The sequence below is a fragment of the Protopterus annectens genome, chromosome 8.part0 (genome assembly GCF_019279795.1).
Source record: "Protopterus annectens isolate FY-2018-M chromosome 8.part0, PAN1.0, whole genome shotgun sequence".
NCBI classification, from domain to species: domain Eukaryota; kingdom Metazoa; phylum Chordata; order Ceratodontiformes; family Protopteridae; genus Protopterus; species Protopterus annectens.
In genome coordinates this window covers 1,356,944,125-1,356,960,923 of record NC_056741.1, presented here as the reverse complement: position 1 = coordinate 1,356,960,923, position 16,799 = coordinate 1,356,944,125, and positions in this window count along the sequence as shown.

Genomic DNA, 16,799 nt, shown 5'->3' with positions numbered 1-16,799 from the left:
TGATATTATTATTCTATTTCATCTAAGAGGAAACTATGTAACTTCTTGTCTTTTCCTATATTTGAATCTTGCATCTGAGAATATTTAATACAAATTTTAGAAGTATAGGAGTGGCTATTTGACTGGATATTATTCAAGGGCAAAGGCGGACAGCAGCTAATAGTATAAAGACAGTGTAAAAGATTATGACCCCCATTGTTAGTGAAACAGCTAGTGTAGTCACTAGCAGGTGTGGTAGTATACCACCAAAACATTACTGTCTAGACATCTAACTTGTATGGCCTACAGTTATTTGCTGAGAATACTTGCACTTGAATTAAAGTTGCCTGCATATAAAAGCTCAAACTGGCATTTTCTCATGTTTGGTTGCCCACTTCACAAGACACCAAGATGATAGTGCTCATAAGATAGCAAGTTCTGGATGATCCATGGTCAGTGCACGTCAAAGAAATAAAAACGAGAACATTTTACACTGCTAGCAATTGCCCTTTCTTCAAAGTGCAGTGGTCTCAGTGTGAGAACAATAAAGTAATGAGGTGTGGTCTTCACATGGTGGGCTGCATGCAAAAAAAAAAACAGCTTTATCACTGTTAAGATAGCTCATAAAGTGCCACTTGTTGCAACATAGCTTCTGCATCATGAGCACTGAAGAATAGAGAAAATGTCATGGATCTAAGCTATATACGCTAAATGGGGTCCATCTAGCAGAATCAGACTGCAATCATTTCTATGCATACCTTAGGAAATGGGCTTGTGGACATGCTTTAGGATCTGTTTGGGGAGAGGTGAGGAGTCATCCCCCTGTAGTGGAAGGCCAGACTTGAAAAGTTAATATTATGGAGAACTGGTGAAAGGAAGCATGGCTCATGTAGTTCATCCCCTTTCACGCAATTCCAGCAGGGTGATTCCCTGAAAGAGTAATAGACCTTTGCACATTTTGAGGTTAGCAGGAAAGCTTGATCAAGGTATGGAACCCACAGACTGGATTGTCAGAACCCCCTCAGTTATTTATGTTGACTGGGTTTGGTATTTAAGGGACTGCTTATATTGGCTGATCTGTGTAAGTGGCTTGACACTGAACCCCTCAATCACTGGCATTGATTGGGTTTGGTATTTCAGTGGAACTGCTTACATTGCATTGGTATGTGTGATGAAAAGGCTTGACAAGATCCTCTTAGTCAGTGACTTCGGCAATTCACTAGAAATACTTAAATCTAATTATTTTTGTGTAATTAAGGGCTTAGCATGATCGCCTCAGTAAATGACATTGACTAGGCTTGGTAATTCAGGAGAATTGCTTATAATTGACTCTTCTGTGTGATTAAGTGGTTTGGCAGGGAACTGGTGTTCACTGAATTTGTTAAACCGGGGAATTGTTTTTTAACTTATTTATATTTGTTAACTGGGTGAATGGGCTAGTATAATACCCTTTTCAACCATTTCCCAGGACTAAAAGCATACTACAACAGGTAAAACAATATTTAACAAATGTAAATGGGTTTGAGCCAAGAGGCCAACTGAGAACTGCACTTTTTTAGAGCTTCACACTGTCTAACCTATTATACTGAGAAATTCTTGTTTTCAAGTAAAAACTTATAGCTAATTCTTCACATTTTCATCTGGTATACTGATATATCAAATTTCATGATGATTTATCAATATTTTCAGTCAAACTGTCTTGGAGAACTTTTGGGAAAGAAAATGAGTGCTTCCAAATACTGACATTCAGACTCTTCTCTGAAAAACAGACTTGCAATTGGTCATATCATCCATGCAAGACCTTTCTTTGAAAATGGGTGGATTCTATAAAAATCTAGGCAATTTAAAAGAAACAGTATCAAACAAACTGATATATTAAAGGTCATGTTTTAACAACAGCAAATACAATTCACTGACATAGAAACAGCACTTTCAAATGTGGATGGAAAACCAAAAGAGGAAGAAATACAAATAGAATTTGTTCTCAAACAAAATACCTGATTGCAAAATAAACTGGAAGAATTAGAGGATAGAGAGAAGATGCAATATCAGAATCTTTGGCCTACCAGAGAAAACCAAAGGAGAAGATTTAGTTTCTTTTTTGTCTTCTTGGACTCCCAAATTCCCTAATTTACAAGTATTAATACTTCTCTTCTTTAATGCCAGTAGAATCGTCATCTCAATGTATAGCAGGTAATCCAGTTGTATAGCTGTATTATTTAGCCTTCTATTAAAATGTCCATATAACTCTATTTCACAGTAAAGCTTAAGTGTTAGTAACAAATATAATCTAAATTTAAACATGCCTTAAAAATAAGAAGCTAAAGTGATTCTGCAACATCATTCATATTTCAAGTAGTTTTGTAATAGCTGTCACCTTGCTGTGTGTTCACTTATAGTAATGGTGTCTTATTCAGGGGAGGAAGGGAAAAAAGAAAACACATTTTTTTTCTTTCTTTGATCATTAACAAGAGATTTTATACCCATTTGAATTAGTATATTAACAATGATTATGAAAATGGATCTGAAGTAAAACACAAATGTAAATGCTCTATTTATATAGTAGCTGCTTTGTTTTAGCTACAGGGATGATTTTTAACAGTTGTTGCTTGGATATGGAGACTTTAGCTGTGTGGTTTTATGTGTCTCATCTTTTCTTCTTTGACATTGTGAACATTGAGTTTTTGTAAAGGGGAAATGGGGGAATCTATGCTTAGACAGCTTTGACAACATTAGCAAACAATCACTTGGGTAGCTGACTTCATGTTCCCATGCTTAGCCGGAGGGAAATACCCCTGGGCATACCAACAATGGCACAGCGGATCTACCTGACAACATCGACACTTCAGAACACCGACAACGACTTAGAAGATCAACAAGTCAGAAGACCGACGGAGGAAAACACCGACGCTGAGAACACTGAGATGGGGAAAGGATGTGTAAGTATGCGGTAGTGACGGATGTTAGGGTGCGAGTAAGGTAAGTGTGCGATGTTGACGGTCTGTAGGGATAGGGGTGGGATAAGTGAGTTAGGGTTAGGGCACGGGTTAGGTAAGGGTGCGAGTAAGGTAAGTGTGCGATGTTGACGGTCTGTAGGGATAGGGGTGGGATAAGTGAGTTAGGGTTAGGGCGCGGGTTAGGTAAGGGTGCAGTAGTGATATTTTTTGGGTTGGGGCGGGTTAAGTGAGTTAGGGTTAGGGCACGAGTTAGGTGAATGTGCGATAGTGACGGACCTTAGGGTTAGGGTTTCGGTTAGGGTTGTAGATAGTTGTGTATGTAAGGGTTAGTGTTGGTTTGTAAGGATTTTGGTGTGCTTGTGTTGTGTGTGTGGGTTTTGGACAGGGGATTTGTTTTGTTTGTTGTTATGATGTGTCGAGTGTATGAGGTGTCGTGTTTGTGAACTGTCGATTATGTGGTGTCGGTGAAGTTGTTGTCGGTGTTATGAAGTGTCGATGTTGTCAGGTAGATCCGGCACAGCAGCTATTTGACCGCATTCACAAGTAAAGTTATTAATTTACATAAAATGACATTTAATTAAGGAGGAAATCAATAAATATACTTACATAAGATATCTCTTTATTTCATGGTCACATAGCATTATTAGTTCCTCTTGAATTATATGACATTCTTGCATTATGTTCAGGAAATAATCATTTGACAGTTTCTCACAAAAGTGTTAGTGTATTATCGCAAAGGGGTTACTGCCTTGGGTTATTTAACTGACATGCACTCATTTTAAGAAATACAACCATTTTGCTTAGTTCATTGCTTTACTGCTACTCCTCCAGAAAAGAACTATATGGATATAAAACGGTAGGAGAACTTATAAATAAGAAAGAACTTCATGTTCACAGATGATCTATATGGTTAATTGTTGTAACATTAGATCAGCATTTGTTTGAGTCTAATGATCTGTCCTATAATTTAAATGGCAAATACAGATTATTTTTAAATAGTTTAAGCAAAATTGTAAATGTAGTGAGTTTTACTGTTGTTTAATCTATTCAGTCTACAAATTATGACATGAATTTTCATTAGAGGGGAAAAACTAAGGTTGACTGGACACACATACAGCATTATTTCATTGCTCTAACTGAGCCATTTCTGAGTAAATGTCTTTTAAATATTGTTTTAATTGATCTGTGAAAGTGTAACCCTTTCCTTAGTAAGAAACAAATATATAAAACGGCTGTATAAAATAATATTATACAGTTACAAAACAGCTGGCATTCTGTGTGTAATAATTATATAAAGAGAATGAAAAGGGAAATAGGAACAAAAAGGGAAAATACAAAGAGGGGAACTAGAGATGAAGGGGACTAGGAAAGAAGAAAAAAGAGGGAAAGAAAGGGGAGTAAGGGGTGGGAAAGGAAGGAGAGAAGGATAGAAAAGGAGAAGAAAAAAGAGAAGAAAGAATGTATGGAGAGGGAGTGAGAGAAAGGAAAGAGGGAAAAATAGGAAGGAGAGAGGGGTATTATTTGGAAAGAAATGAATGAGCAAGGACAAAGTGAAGGAAAAGAAAAAGATGGTAAAAAGAAAGGGGAAAGAAAAGGAAGAAGGGTAAAGAAAAGAAAAAAAGAATAGAAAAAATAAACTAATTAAACTTCAGTTACTCTGAGGAAATATTTATAACTGAAGACAGACAGGAAGCAGCTGGCAAACCAATAGGTAGAATAAGAAGGGGAAGGAAAGAGAGTAAAAGAAATGAGAAGAAAAAATGAAAAAAGAAAGGAATACAAAGGAAAAAAGAATAAGGAAAGGGGAAGAGAAAAGAAGAAAAGAAAAGGGGAAATAATATAAATAATAAGGAAACCAAAAGGGAGGCATTAATAGAGTAAAGAGAAAAAAGGAGGAGAAGAAATTTACTGTACTAGGGGAACACTATGAACATTTTTTTTTCAGATATCTAATCATTATTTTCTATGTTTAATTGTTTAAAAGGAGGAAAAGTTTAACATCCTATTAATTGTTTTATTTTACTATACTGTATATGCGTACTTTGTTTACTAAATAATAAATATGTTCCCCAGATGACAAAATGTACTTCTGTAAATCTCTATTTCAGGTTTTTTGTTGTACCATTTTTTGAAAGAGCTTTTAGTAAAATTGAATTTTCGTGTGTGTGTTTAGGGGGATTCTCTACTTATAGGTTAAGAATTCTTATAAAATTCCATGTATGTAGTTGCAATTAAGTTATTTTATTCATTTGTTTATATTCATTACAGACTTCATAGCATGCCTTTTTAATTCCCTTGCACCAACAGAGTCTTTTTAGTGATAAAAGATCATTTGATTTTATAATTTACATTCTTACATATATAAAATTAACAGTCAAAAATCAGATCCAACAACAAATAAAAGCTGAAACTGTAGATAAAAAATACCAAACAAAATTAAATCAGCACGACCACCACAGCTGATAGCATCCAGTTTTTAATAAACAAAGATAAAACGAGGATAAGCACTTTCACATTTCTACCAAACGCTTCTTCAGATCATAAAATCAAAGTTACACAGACATACATTTAAAAGAACAAACAACCAATCATAATAATTTGCAATCTCATAGCCAACCGTATCACTAAGCTAATGTATGCCCCTTTAGGGCTGGTTTAAGAGAAACACATCCATTAAGACCTGGATGCCTGTCAGCTTGCAATTTTAAAATCCACTGCAGTTCAGCACTTTCAGTGGCATTAACTAAGTCACCCCCCCCCCATCACTTAACTGTATACACTGAAGCACTTTAAAGGAGAAAACATGACCACTGTTCTCCTTAATATGTTTTGCCAAAGCATTTCTCTCATTGCCTATCCTGATGTCATAAAGATGTCTTAAAATTCTGTCCTTAAATCTTTTATTGGTTTTACCAACATAGAAACCACAACAGGACAGACAAGTAGTTAAATATATAATATGTTCTGTGCAAAAGTCTGCATAACTTTTTGATGTCTAAATGTTTGTTCCTTAGATATAGCTGGACATGCAGAGCATGTCCAGTTATATCTAAGGAGCAAACTTTTAAACATCCACGTCTTAATTTTGTTTTTAAACCAAAAAGTTATACAGACATTAAGATTTAATGTTAGAAGATAGACACACTGAACTGGGGTTGACTGGTTTCGCTATAGCCTTCCCTATTCCTATAGTAAATTAGATGGCGTATATTAAAAATATTATTAGAGAAAATTGGAAGGTTTTGGTGGGCAACAAAGAATTAATTCAAGTTGTTCGTGACAAACCAAAATTCACTTATAAGAAATGTTTTAACATTAAGAGCATGCTGAAGCAAGCATCTAATAGGTTTGTCAGTACAACATCTAGTTACGTGAAAGGGACTTTTTCATGTAATAAATGCAAATAGCGCAGGTATGTTAATAATGCTTCCTCTACCTTCTTTAGGCACTGTAATAGGACTATTTGGGCAAGGGATTATGTTTCTTGTAACAGTGAGTGTATAGTATATGCGGCCATCTGTGATTTCTGTTTTTCTTTCTATATAGGAAAGACTATTAGAAGTTTAAAAAGGAGAATATATGAAGACACTTTGGCCATAACAAAGAAAGATTTTACTAATGCCCTGGCCAAGCATGCCAACATTTGTCCAAACTTTTAAGAAATCTACTTTTTCTGTTTTAGATAGTGTAGTCAACAAGGACTACATTGGTAATTATAAGATCTTACTGGAATGCAAAGAATCTTTATGGCAAATTAACCTGGTAGCAGATAGGACACCAGGTTTAAATGAAAGCATCAGTATCAAATGCTTTTTAGCATTAAGGTGACAGTAAATGTTTTTGCAAAGCATTTTTAGTGAAGCATTTTTACCGTGCAATATCATATATTTTCATTCATTTTTTTATGTCCTTTGTATTTTAACACCTATTGCTTAGCATTTTTATGTTATTGCTTTAAGGCAATTTATTCTAATTGGAAGACTGATGTCATGTAATGGGTTTGACTTTGTTAGAGTGTGGCAAAAGTGAGAGTTTTTTCATTTTCTGATGAAGTTCAAATCAATAAATTAAACAAAAGCACTAAGGATTGTGTTTGCATCTTTTGTCCATCTCTCAGCATCTCTTTCTACAGTTTTCAAGTTTTTAGTCCTTTGGTTTATTTATTATAAAGAATTCCTCATTCATTTTTTTGTCCTTGTTTTGCTTGGGGATGGCAACCTAGACAATAAAGCAGTTCAGTCTCACCAGCCTAAAAAACAGAAATCCGTGTATACTACACAGGTCAACCATTTCAGACAGTTATCCCTATTATCCGAATGTATACTTGCTTGCCTTTGGCAATAACTGATGGATGTCTTCCAGATTTATCAAGTTCCAGATAAGGACACAGGTACAGACTAATGTTTAAAGAGATAAACATTCATCACAGAGTAGTAGTTTATGTAGGATGGTGTGGGTTATGATAAGTGTAGCCGCTAGACAGTTTGAAACAAAGAAATCTGTACCAGGTCTGAGTAGTGTCCTGAGTAGAGCACTAGAAATCATGGATCATACAAAGAAATTATAATACAAAACAATATAAAAAAAATGTAGAAAAAGTAAGTCATCGTCAAGTCAATGCAAGTGAAATGGGGAAAACAAGTTGAAAATGCAATCAGTCCTAGTGTAAAATGTAAATGTATTAATACAATTATACAGATATATACAGTAAATAAATTACATGCATTCTGGGTAAAATAGATATGAGTAACATTGCCTAAATTGTTACAGTAACAGTAGTTTATGTTTGCAGATTTCACTTTTCTATTGGTTGACCTGACTGGTATTCCTTCAAGGTATGACATTTTGAACACACCTGGTAATACAAGCCACTGGATATTTTGTCATTTTAATTGGTTACAATAAAACATGTATTACTCCATTTTTATTCTGATATAAGTGTGTAGTGTCTTTATTTTGTAAGTATAAGCATCCTGAACTTAGCATTAACCATAAAAGAGTCCACCCCTCTGCTGGGACTCTTGCATGATGGAGGTGTCTAATGCTTGTATAGGAGAAAATGATAGGCTGTTTGACCCCATGCCCCCCTCTTTCTATTCCCCCACATATTTTAAACTTTAGGCTTCCAAGCTTGCCCTTCCACACAGACAGCTTCGCTCCAATAACAACAAATTCTTATAGCACTCAGGCAGAGGCTTCAGAGAAGTAATATAAGTATGAATTATATCAAAGGAGTGAATGATGTGCCACTTGTGAGGTAAAATGGGATGAGTACACATTGCATGTAGATGATTCACTTTACTGTATTTTGAGGTACATTTTGTATTTGGGTTAGATTTTTAGGGTTAGTCTTAGGGTTTTATTATTAGGACTGGAGGTTTAGGGTATTTGTTAGAAAAGAGCTTTTAGGTTTAAGGTTAAGGATGGAGTTTTAGGGTTAGGGTTTGGGGGGTTGGGTTAAGGATGGAGTGTTAAACTTAGGGTCTGAGTTTTAGGGTTAGTATCAGAAATGGAGTTTTAGGGTTAGGGTTTGAGATTTAGTGTTAGGGACTAGGGTTTTAGAGTTATGAATTGAGTTTAGAGTTAGGGTGAGGAAGGGAGTTTTAGGGGTTTTAGTACATTTGAATGGTGTTAGTTACTTACAGTGAGCAGGCACATAACTTACATTTGCATTCTGGGAAGTAATGCATGCATGTTATAAATAATTAACCATTGCCAGTTCCTATAACCTAGCCTCTCTTCTATCACTTGCTGAAGAAGACAAAAACTTAAAAAGACTCTTCGGAACAAAACAGGAAATACCTTCTTGACCTCTGCTGAAATCACCATTGTAGGTCAGCAAGGCATAGCTTTCAACTTCTTTGTTAAAGAACCAGGGGAAAAGCCAAAAATAATGGCTGCCACTTGAGCCACCATAGATAAATGAACCCTCTTTGCTCAGTTAGGGTTTCCTTCCAATGATTGTTGCAGACTCCAGCAAAAATATGTAGGCTCTCTAGTCACTGTCGAGTAAAATCTGCTGTTGCATCACTAACTTCTCTAGAGCTAAATGCCACCGTCATACTATCCTAAAAGGTAAGTGGTTTCCAGTGAAACAAAGGGCAGATGTCCTATTAGGCTCACTCATTTTCAAGCTTTTACATCTTGACACCTTTATACCCCTTCAGCCAGACTACAGTATAACCTCAGTGTATACTCACAATCAGGACCTTTTTACAAATCCCAAGAACTAACCTACAGTGTACTAAACAAAGCTTCTTCCTCCTAGCAACCAAACTTTGGCAATCACTGCAGATTACATTCTACAAAACATGAGTATGTTCAGCCTTATACAGGCTGTGTTCATTAATCTAATTCCTGTCTTTGAACTTTTTTTTGAAAACATTTATATTAAATTATCAGTTAAGACATGTGGACACATACATTAATAGAAAACAAAACATAATGAAGTTTTTCCATGCATTATACATTACATAACTGTTCTTTTTTTTATAATTACTGTCATTCACTCCAACATTACATAAATTGTTCATAGCCCGCCTTCCCCTTAAACCTCAATTCTCTTCTCCTGAATATTGCTTTTTGTCTATTGTTCCCACAAATTCTATTTCTGTGTAATTTGCTCCTGCCACTTTTCTAAAGATCCCATTTCTACTTCTTCTGTTTCTTTAATGCTATTCCAAACTTCATTTACAGATGGTTTAGATTTTGATTTCTATTTTCTAGTAATTGCTTTTTGGCAGAAAATTGTATTAAACTCAATAAGGTCTTACTGTGTCAAGGCAATTCAATTCTGTGTCTCAGCTCAAAAGAATAATTTCCTTAGTCACAGCCATTTGCTCCCCCAATATTTCAGAGTACCCTGAAGAGAATTTTTTAAATTTGCCAACTAATTACACTCCCAAAAATGTTTCCAGTTATCTCTGTCACTTTCCCATCATATTTCCAGCATTTGCTGTCTACCTGAGGAAAAATTCTTTGAATTTTGCTTAAGGTATAAAAATACCTATGCAAATCCTTCCAAGCAAAAATCCTAAATTTTCTGGACTTTGCTGCATACTTGGGAGACATACATATGTCCTCCCATTGTTCTTTTGTAAACTGTTGTTCCAGTCTTTCTTCACAATCTTTCCTAAACTCCTCTGATTGATTCTTACAGTTAATATATAATATTGGATATTCCCTACTAATTATCCCTTTTTTAACAGCAGCTTCTGTTGCGGACTCAAATAAAAACTATACCAGAGATGGTCTTTAACTTAGGACTCTCCTCTCCATTTCTCTTTGCCTATACTCTGATATCAATCCATGGTAAGGAAGGCAATCTCTAATGCACAATCCAAACTTCTGTAATGCTTCATCCTACTCTATTACACTTCCTGCTCTAGTGCTGTAGTTATTTGCTGTTAATACACTGATTCCTTTGCTAGTTTTCTGCAGTAAATTGCAATCCCTTACCTATTTCTGTACCCCTACTTATTGGCAACATCATCTATCCCCATTAACATGTTGACTTAGTCCTTATAATGCTTCTGCAACTTTTATGAATAAGTTATATATAGTTGTTGTTAATCTCCTTAAGGATCCGCATCTAAAATATTATGCTCACCTTATTTCTTGACCTCCCCTTACATCATCATCGTTTTCCACTTTGATTTATAACTTTTTTTTTCTGTTTTATATATATATATATATATATATATATATATATATATATATATATATATATATATATCTATATGAGCCTTAACTATGTAGCTCTAAAATATCCACACAAACCATGTAATCCTAAACTACCTTGTTCTATGGGGAGGATCAACTTGCCCCACTTAACTCTCGCCCTCTTCCACTCCCAAAATAAATTCCTTTAACTCTTTATTAATTATTATCAACGACTTCTCTTCTGTTTGATAAAAATGTGTCTGACTTGTATATTAAACTAAAGGGACTAAATATATTTTCAGTGCTTGTATTTTACTATCCATATCCATATACAAGAACTTCCAGTTTCTCAGTTTCTGTATTATCTTTTATTTGGTTCCTTCCCACATATTTTTATATTTTTAGTTGCCATAACAGAACCTGTTTAATCCATACATCTAAATATTTTGTATTATTGTGCCCCATGTATATGGGTACTGCTGAACCAGTTCATATATGGTTACATAATTTACCACTGTAGCCTTACATATACATACATACATACAAATATTTCAAGCACGGGCATTAATGCCCTTCTAGCCTGCCAATTTACTAAAACACTTGTTCCCATAATAAGTGTCCAGTCTGTTCTTAAAAATATCTAAACTAGTAGGTGCTTAAATGTAATTTGGTAGTCTTTTCTATGCATCACCTTCTCTTACATAAAACTAATTAGTACACTTTTCATTCCTATAGAATCTTCTACATAGGTTATCTGATGATTCTCTACTATTGATAACTCCAAACATTCTCAGAGGTAGTTGTCTCTAAATTCCGTATATATAGCATCTTCTCTTAAATATTTATAAAAGACACTGTATAAGTTCAGATATTTTAGTCTTTCATAATAACTTAAATTTTAACATCCATGGATGCCCTTAGCATAGTTCTGATATACTCTTTCCAGTTTACTCATGCTTGTTTTCTTATAAGGTTTCCATTTGTTATTCCATACTCAAGTTTGGGTTTAATGTAACTAACAAACAATGACTTCATCATTTCTTATTTCCTAGACTTTATAAATGTTTTTATACAACCTATAGTTCTATAACTATCCTTAACCAATTGTTTGATAGAATCAGAAAAACTCAAGGCTGGATCTACCAATATACCCAGGTCCTTAAATTAATCTACACTTTCAATCACTGGGTACTGTATTAAATGTTGGCCTTTCAATTTATGTCTCCCAAATCTCATATGCTTAGTTTTTATGTATTTATCAGCATATTATTCTCCTGTGCCTAAATGGTCAATTTAGTCAAGTTCTTTTGCAGGCATGCCTTATCTGTAACACATCAGTTTACATAGTTGCAAGTCATCTGCATGCAGATTGTAGAACACCTCAGATAAAAATGTTAGCTCTGAAAGATACAATATACATAAGTAAGGGCCTAGGACAGAGCCCTGTGGGGCACCCTAACTATAACCAAGAATTTCACCTGTCCAGTTGCTGTGTGATACTTGCCATGTCCTATTTGTAAGCTATGCAGCTATCCATCTTATCAAGAGTATATTAACACCTAGTTGCTCTAATTTATTGATCAATGTATTGTGTACAACCCTGTCAAATGCTGAAGTTAAATCTATATAAATTATATCACAGCACAATTTTTCATTCATAGCTGCTGTTATATTGTTATAGAACACCATGTTACATGTGGTAATAGATTAATTTTCAACATGTGCATGCTGATATATGCTTTCAAGTCCCAACCTATCCAGTTCTGACAATAACTTATCCAAATATTACCTTCTCCATTATTTTCCCACAAAATGAAAGTAGACTTAAGCATCTATATGACTCTGGGTTTGCCCGACTCCTCTTTCCCTTAAAGACAGGTTTAATAAGCACGTCTACAATCTTGAGGAATCTCTCCATATTTATATGATGCAGTAAATAATAGATATAATGGTACTCTAAGCTCTTGCTGAAGTGTTCTCAGGTCATTATTATTAATTCCGTCTCCTCCCTGTGGTTTGTTTGGATCCAGTTTGCACCGTTCTTTTTAAATATAATCTAATTTTATTCCAATATCTGAGGTTACCTGGATGTTACTAAGACAATTTACCACACCCTTTGTGAAGCCAAGCTGTTTTGTATGAGAGTTTGTAAATATATCTATAATCTGTTATGTATGCCGCGGTGGTACGGCGGTAGCCTTGTTACCTCACAGCAAGAGGTTATCCCGTTCGATTCTCGGCTTGGCTTGGGAGTGCCTTCTGTGTGGAGTCTGCATGTCCTCCCCGTGGTTGGGTAGCGTTCGAAAGACATGCGTGCGTAAATGGGTGTGCCTTCGTTGAAGGTTGGGCGTCGAGCTGGCACCTCAGCGTTTCGTAAAAATCTACTGCCAATCATTAGCGGACTGGAGTTCCGCTGTGGCGACCCCTTACTGGGAAAAAACCAAAAGACAAACAACAACATCTATAATCTGTTATGTCTGAGAATAAATTTTAGAAACTACATACAGTTTATCAATTTGTATGTCTTTACTCCTGCCACATCTTATGTATCTATAAAAAGGTTTCCAATTATACTCAAAATCTTTACATACATTTTCTTCAAATTTTCCTTGATGTTGTTTACACTATGCTTAATTTCTTTGTCCAGTTTGTTTATTTCAATTTTCAAAGATGTAGTTCGACCTCTCTTCCATTTCTTACATTTTCTGTCTCTCACCTTAATCAGGTATCTTGTTCTTATGGAAATATATCCCCCTGATGTTGTATGCCTAGATCCTGATGTTAAACATTTTTTTTTATTTTTTGCACTCAAACAATTTCTCTATCAAAGCTTTCCACATTCCATCTGCAGCGTTTCCACTGAACACATCACTCCAGTTAGTTTTACATAGTGACTGTTTTGATTCCATATAATCTGTAATTAATCTTCTGTGCATTGGTTTAGATTTCAGTTTGGCAGAATGATCTAGCAATAAGTTAACCTTTATAACTCCATGATCACTGCACATCAATGGTGGTAAAACCTGACTTGAAGTAACAGTAATTTCTTTAGGTACACAAACAACATCTCATATGTTCTATTCCCTGGTAAGTTTTTTATACAATCTGAAGCAATTGCTGTTCCTGAACATATGCTGTGAATAATTTCCTTACTAATGTTGTTGAATCAATATTATTCCAGTCTGTTTCTGGTACATGTAAATCCCTGTCTAATATTATTCTTCCCTCCTGTGTTTCATGCAAGAAATGCATGAATTCCTCTAGGTCATCAGCACTTGACTTTGATGGTCTATACACTCCAAGAATTGTTATACAGTAAACTCTCAGTTAACTCAAGCAACCAGAAAAGAAAAATTGAAGAAATACAGTACAATTTTCATGTGTTACACTTTCTGTCATCCCCCACCCCTGCAGAAGAATACCTTACATTTTAGAGATTGAGAGTTTTAAAAAAGAAGATATGAATAAATTCCCTCTCTTCCCAACCTAAGAACAAGTCAAACCAAACAAATAGTATAGGGTACAGTAATAGTCAGGCTTATTTTTAATAGTAAGTCTCAAGCAACCAGAAACTACAGTTATCTGGCATCTACCAATCCCTATGGGTGCCAGTTAACTGGGAGTTTACTGTATGTTCCAGGGTTGTCCTTACTGTCACTGTTAAACAATCTACAGTATTGGTGTTATCACTGAACATGTAATAATCATAGGTCTCATAACTATTTTTGATCCCTATTGTCACTCGTCTTTTTCTAATACAGATGACAAGCAGGCAAGGTATTTCGTTTAGATGCTTTAATACACATAAACACATCAGGATGGATAGCAGCATCATAAAATGCAAATGAAATGGTTAACAAACAGACCTTACATACATGCATGCTTAATCTCAACTGCTTACTACAAAATGGCAGTCAGGCTTGCACATGCTCAGTATTTATACACTTGTGTAAGTCCTTGGATACCTTCTTAAAGGTACATACACACACATTGATCTACATCCTCTGTCTTAAAAAGATTACCCTTTGTAAAAACAATATTAGAGTTAGACATGTGTTACTATAGACATTAGAAACAAAATACAATGTTCATGTCCAAGTTGCCTAGTATCTGTTACAGAGTTTAGAGATCCGACCATATCTCATAACATAACAATCTGGGCTGAATTTAGCAACAGGGACAGTCTTTGGTGCACAACTCATGTCAGGAACGTCTGGATTTGTCACAGGAATGGGAATATTCTCTGGAACTTTTTCAGGAATTTGAACACCTGACAACTCACTCTGAGATAAAGAGTCTTTCTCACAGACAATGTGCTGTGTTATAGGCTTGGACATCAGTATTAAATGTTTCCGATTCTCCTTAAAGTCTGCTCCTTGTGATTCCACAATGTACGATCTCAGTTCTGGGCAAGTACTCTTCATGACACCAATCCGATCATAACCTCTGGATGTTTGTATCCTTACCACTTCTCCTTCTCATAATGGATTGAGCAGTTTGCTGGTCTTATCGTAGTAGGACTTCTGGGTTAAATGCTTCTTCAACAGATTGGTTTTCACTGACCTGTTGTCCTTAACACATGGAACCAACAATTGACTACTGATTAGTAATGTGGTTCTGGTTTGTCTCAGCAGAAGTCTCTGGGTAGGTGAACCAAAATGTTTATCACGAGGAATGTTTCTGAGATTCAAGAGATTTAAGAAAACATCACTATTGTCTAATTTTGACTTCTCTAGTAACTGTTTTGCACTTTAAACTGCATGTTCTGCCAAACCATTTGACTGTGGGTACTCAGGGCTACTCATGACATGAATAAAGTCCCATTCTTCGGCAAATCTTTTGAACTGTTGGCTTACAAACTGCATGCCATTGTCAGAAATAACTTTGTGTGGACTACCATGTACTGCAAAATGACATTTCATCTTAGTAATGACAGTACTATATGCAAGATTTAGAAGGAGGTCAATCTCGAACCCATCAAAGTAAGAGTCTATTGACACCAAATAATGATGACCATTCCACTCGAAAATTTCGGTGGCTACTGTCGGCCAAGGTAGTTCCGGAATCTGGTTTAGCCAAAGTGGTTCCTTCTGTTGATGTGGCTTAGTACTATTACACATGGAACAAGATACAAGTGCTCTCTCAGTGTCATGTGACATAGAGGGCTAGAATACTAGCCCTCTCACCCTTTTTTTGGTAGAGTTGTGGGTGACCACAATGCAAGATAGTAATGTATTCTTGTTGCAAGGACTTTGGAACAATTGCTTTCAGACCTTTCATAATGATACCTTTGTCAGACAAAATCTCATCTCTGTATGGAAAATAAGGTTGCACTTCTTGAGGTAAACGAGATTGCTTTGTCGGCCATCTTTGATTGATAAAGTGGTTGAGCCTTTGTAAAGGATCTGTAGCTGTGTGATCTCTTAGCTCATCAAGACATGTGGAAGAAAGATTTCTCACTTCCATTACTTCAAAATTAAGGCACTCATTCTCATGCTGTTCTGTGGTGTTTCTGGGCAATTTGGATAATGTATCAGCAAGATAAAGAAGTTTACCTTTCTTGTAGACAAGAGTGAAATTATACTTTTGCAATCTCAAGCATCATGCATGGCAATCTGGCTGGAGCCGAATGCATAGGCTTTCTTAAGATAGCAACTAGAAGTTGGTGGTCTGTTTCAATCTGGATAGGTCTACCATAAACATAATCATGGAACTCTGAAAATGCAAACACAATTGTCAGAAGCTCTTTCTTGATCTGGGCATACTGCATCTCAGTTTGGGTAAGAGTTCTCGATGCATAGGCATGAAACTGTAACTGGTTTGTGAACATCATAGTATCTGAAAGTTGGTGGACTAGCAATTCTCTGTTTCAGGACATCAAATGCTCGTTGCTGCTGCTGCTCTAAGCAAGACCATGCTACATCTTTATGTGTCAGCTCTCTAAGCAGTGCTGAAAGTTGGTTCAAGTCTGGAATTAACTCATTCCCTCCAGTACAGCTCTTTTGATTGTGTACCTTTAACTCCTAGTGGGCGTGGCTTGAATCTTTAAAAAATAAAGTTATCACCTTACAATTCTAACAAATACTCATTAACATAAGTCAAATATCAATACAATTGTGTTTGCCATCATGTATGCTTCAAGATGAAATATTCTGATACCTCGTATAGGGCATGGTTTTGGAATTATTAATGCAAATATGA